Source organism: Ursus maritimus, unplaced genomic scaffold, assembly GCF_017311325.1.
Source record: "Ursus maritimus isolate PB19 unplaced genomic scaffold, ASM1731132v1 scaffold_19, whole genome shotgun sequence".
Taxonomy (NCBI): domain Eukaryota; kingdom Metazoa; phylum Chordata; class Mammalia; order Carnivora; family Ursidae; genus Ursus; species Ursus maritimus.
In genome coordinates this window covers 36630842-36636075 of record NW_024424341.1, presented here as the reverse complement: position 1 = coordinate 36636075, position 5234 = coordinate 36630842, and positions in this window count along the sequence as shown.

Below are 5234 nucleotides of genomic sequence, written 5' to 3'. Positions count from 1 at the left end.
ACCTCTCTCTGCGCCCACGGCTCAGACCCATGGCGGGAACAGGGCCCAGCGCCCCTGGCAGGAGCCCTGGTAGATGTCTGTGGAACGAAGGAGAACAGAGGAAGGACTAGCTGCAGAGATCGGCCTTGATGAGCACATGGCTGAGACAGGAAACCGGGGCTCCTGGCTGCGGGGCGGCCCATCCCTTGTCCTCACCTCCCGGAGATGCTGACCTAGTTCCTTGAGGTAAGAGTGTTGGCTGGAGGGTGAGTTGTAAACCTACTGATTTCACCGTGTTTGCCTTAATTCTCCAGTTTTCTAGGTCCCAGAGGACAGGCCAGAGCGATAGGGACCTCTCTCCTGCTCCGAGTCTTTGCGGTGGCCTCCAGCCCCTGCTTTCCTGTCTGGCCACCGCTCGTCTCTTTCTTCTCCTGCCCTTTCCCGAAGGGAACGTGTTCCTTGCCTGGCATTGCTCAGACGAGCCCCCCAGCTTTCCTTTGAGAAATCACCTCTCTCCGCTCTCACACCCCGCCCTTCGGGTGTGGCCAGCAGTCAGATCCCCTCGCTCTGCCACAGAGGAGGTGGGCAGGTGGCATGGTTCCACCCAGCAGAGGGGAGGACCCCGTGATTTGAGCCATAGCTGTGACACCATGAGGATGATTTCCAGGCAGAAGGTGACTGAGGCCCTGGATCAGGCCGGCCCTGAAGCAAGCTCCAGCCACGGGCTTTCCAGTTACGATAGTGAGTTTCCTTCCATGCTGAAGCCGGTGGGACTTATCCCTTCTGCCCCCTGCTCCCAGGAGGCCCCTGATGGATACGTGCCTGCCCTCAGCCCAGGTTCTGTGCAGACACCTTACCCTGTGTACACAGAGCTCGGGGTGGTCTTGGCCACTCCCCAAGGAAGTGAGGGCCCTCCTCCCCAGGGGCGCAGAGACATTTAGTGCCTGAGAACTCCAGTGGCCTTGGCCACCCGCTTATGCCAATAGCGGGGCCTTCCAGACCACGTACGTGGCGGTAGAGATGTCCCAGCGAACCATGTAAGTGGCCAAGGAAAGACGGTTGGGGACCCCGTGACTACAATGGGCTGGCGGGAGGCGGAGCTGGGGGCCCTCCGAGCGCTGTGGCCCGGGAGCTTAGCCCTGCTGCACCCCACTGCATCTGTCAGCTGGGTTATCAGAGTGGCCCCGGGGGAGACACATGTGCCAGAGATGCCAACAATTAGGTTCGTAAGCTCCCTGTGTCAATTTGCTCTGAGAGCAGCGAGTACATCTTTGTCGGGGCAGAAGCTCATCTTCACACTCGGAAGCTGTGGAGGGTAAGCATTTTAAGCTGCAAATATTGTTATTCATAATAGGTTGGCAAATATTTTCAGATTAAGCTAAGTGCCAAACTCTGGAATTATGACAGTGAATCCTTCAGCTTTCCGTGATCATTCTTCTTGCCTTGTTCTTAGGCTGGGAGACCCTCAGAGCAGGCACTGTCCCGAGGGGCTGTGCGATCTGACCTTCCCCGCACCAGGCGTCTCCTCCCCACGTCCCACCCGGGAGGGTGTCCGTGTGCTTGGGGGCACCTCTGGGGATGGGCCGTTCATACCTCCAAAGGCACATGCATTCCATGGCTGGCCTGTTGTGATTCTCAAAGATGATCCGGGTTACGGAACCCCCTCGACCAGTCTCGCATCTAGCTACGCTGCTGGCATGTGTCCGTGCAGTCACCAGAAACCCTCCTCATGTCTTTACCGGGCGCCTGACCCCTTTGCCAGGATTCAGAGGAGAAGGAAGGGTGACCCCTACTCGGGAGGGGCTCACCTCCCTTCCTGGGGAAGTAGACGAGAGCACACGCAGCTCCTGTGTCAGCCGGAAGAGGGGAACTGGGGTACTGGGGGAGCTCCGAGGAAAGAAGTGGGGACACTGCGGGTGGCCTCATGGACACAGTGTGAATCTGCGGAGTCGGGGGGATGGGGGGATGGTTTGTGGTTGACGGGCCCTGCCCACAGATTGGACAGGCGGGAGCCTCCTTGCGCCCAGGCCAGAGGGTGCTTGAGCGGCCACACAGGCTGGGGGGAGGCAGGTCGGGGTCTCTGCGAAGGCGAGGCCTTACCGCCGTAATCCACTGCTGCTTTCTTCTGGGGGTTTCCTGTGAGCAGCCTCAGCAGCTCCCCGCCGTCCCGGCTGCCTCCCACCTCTCGGGGCCCTCCCGGACCAGACCTCTAACGGAGTAGTGCTCCAGAGCCGGACCCTCCACCCCCACCTGCTGCCCTCCAGCCTCCCCCCCCGCCCCCAGTGCACTGCAGCTCTGTGCCCCTGGGGCTCCAGCTGAGACCTGGGAGTCATTCCTGACACCCCTTCTCTTCTGTCCCCACATGCAAACTGTCATCGGGGGCCCCGCTACAGCGTGTGTCTCCTACGCCGTCTGCTCCCCTCCCCACCCGGCTTCCACTCTGCTCCATGCCTCCTCCTCATTCACGGGCCTGGACCCCCAGCCGGCCTCTGGTCTTAGCCCAGGATGCCATACACATACACCACAGAGTGGGTGGCGTAAGCAACAGAAATTTATTTTCTCCCAGTTCCGGAGGCTGGAAGCTGGCGATGAGGTGCCAGTGAGGTCAGGTTCTGGTGGGAGCTCTCTTCCTGGCCCAAGGACTCTGCAGCCTTCTCCCTGTCCTCACACGGCAGAGGGAGGGTAAGCACTCTAGTGTGTCTTCTGGTAAGGACGCTAATCCCCTCCTGCCCACCCTCGTGACCTCATCTAACCCCAATCCCCTCCCAAGGCCCTGCCTCCTAATACCATCCCATTGGGCATTAAGGGTTCTCTATACGAATGAGGGTGGGTACAGACGAATGCGGGTGGGTACAGACGTTCCTTTAGTCCATGACACCTCCTCCCAGCCTCCTTTACTCCCCACAGTCCCTGCTCCCCACTAGGTCATGGGGCCCTGTTTTAAAAGTCAGTCTGATCAGCTTTCTTGCAGGCCCCAACCTGCCCCCCACCCCCGCCTAGTGGCCTCCCATAGCATCTAGGACAAAGCCCCATGACCTAGTGGGTCCCGAAGGCCCTGCAGGCCCGGCCTGCCTCCTCCTGCTGCAGCTGCCCCTGTCCCCCCCTCACCCTCAGGACACGGAGGCACAAAGTGTTTAAGGGACTTGAGATAGTCACACAGCTGCGGTAACAGAAATGTGGAAAACGTGAACGATGGAGGCCCTGATTTCTCCTGCCCTCCCCGTTCCCCAGGCCCTGACTCTCAAACCCTGAGAGGCAGCCCTTCACCCCGTTCTGCAGGCCACTGCCCTGCCTCCCCAGCTGGCTTCCACCTCTCGTGGACAATTCCCCCACCTTTTTCCCCACCATCGAAAGCTCTCTCCTGTGTGCAGTTCCCTTAGGACCATATGAGACAGGCACCGAATCAAAGAAACACTCTGGGCTAATGGGCTGTTAGGAGCCAGTGGCTGATGGGGCCGCCTCCGCAGGTCACACTCTTGTCTCTAACTGGACTGTGGGGGGCTACCAGGTCTCAGGGAAGGACCAGCACAATGGTAGGATTTGGGGTAACACATCAGACCCAACTGAGTGGTGATGGTACGTGATCAAAGGGGATTTGACTAGCAACTCCTTGTAGTCAAACGTTGATCTTGGTTACTCAAAGCAAAATAATGAAAGGAGACCTTCTTTGTCCCTAAATGAAAGTATATACTAGGAAAGATAATGACAGGGCTGGGCTTTGTCTCAATATGGCCACGTCCCCAGTGGGGCTCTGAGAGGCGGGGCTGGGCATCAGAGCAGCCCCTCTGGCTGGACACCTTGACGTCTGGACCCTGAGGGCATTGGCTGTGTGCAGACTGGCACCTGTAGGGAGGGAGTGGGTGGGGGAAATGGGCAGGTGGGGTGCAGCTGGCCTAGTTAGTGACTCAGCACAGCATCGCGACCAGCTGTGTGACTGTGGGAAGTCCTCTCCCCGTCTGAGCTTCATTTTCACCCCGTCTGATCAAGAGTGAGAGGTGGCTGCAAGAGGACACTCCTGCCCAATCTCAAGGATGACTGAAGGGAAGCCCCCCCACATCTTACTTACTAGCTGAGTCAGCCCGCCCTTGAGAGTGCATCTGTAACAGGGGCGCGGTGCAAGGGGAAGCTCGGGGCTCTGGGTGAAAGGCTCTCCACCCACCTGCTTGGCAACATACATAAAAAAGAAAGAGGGGGCCAGTCGGGAGGAGCATGGCGAGGGCTGGGGCACCGAGGAGGGCAGCCCCAGAGCTCAGTCTGCGGTCCTGTTAGCTATCGTGCCCAGGACTATTTCACGGGGACCCATGCAACTGCCTTAGAAGCAGTTGAATGTGCTGTTTCCTGGAGGTCTCCTTGCTCAAAAGGCAAGGAAGAAGGTCTGGCTTCTTGGGCAGTTCTGTGTCCAGGGGGAAGGCTACTGGCCACACAGACGAGAGGATCCTGGTCTGTGAGATGGTTCTTTCTTGCTACCCTAGGGGAACTTGATCCTGAGCAATAAGCCCTGGGCTCATGTGTGGGGTGCTGAGCTCAAGGGAGTCGGTCGCATGTAGACACTGGGTGCCGGCAGGAAGAGGGGCCAGCACCCCAATTCCCCCTAGGTGCTTGCTGAGCTCGGACCTGTAGGCCCAGCAGAAGAAGCCAGCTGGAGAGTGTGCTCCTGGGAGCCGGGAGGCTACAAGGACACAGCGATGGGTGCAGTCTCGGGTCAAAAGATGGAGGACACAGGAGTGTCCTGAGCAGGGAAGCTGGAAGGGACCGCCATGGAGGAAGTCTGGGAAGAAAATGGGGGGCTGTGCCTGCCCCAGGTCCCTGCAGCCCCCTGAGAGTGAGGACCTCAGCAGGTCCCCAGGCTCCAGGAAGAGGAACATGGAGGATGGAGGGGGCAGGGGGCCTGGGATGGATGTGTAGATAAGAAGGGATCCCAGATTGCCCCTCAGAGGGGGTCTGTAGGTCCAGAAGGGGCCACGGTGATGTCATATTATTCCCCATAGAGAACCCCGAAGGGGTGGGCGTGGTGACTGGAGGCGGTGCTTGGTAACATGCAGTAATTTTACTTTTTCCATCCGTGAGAGGGGATGCCACAGGGAAGTGCTGGGGGACATAAAGCTCACAGCCCAGAGCTGGCAAAACCACAGTAAATTATGATCACCGTCTCCAAGTTCAAGTACTGAATCAACTTAAAACAAATCCTCCACTTTTTTAAGACTTATTTTTTTAGAGCAGTTTTAGGTTTACAACAAAATTGAGTGCCGTCACAC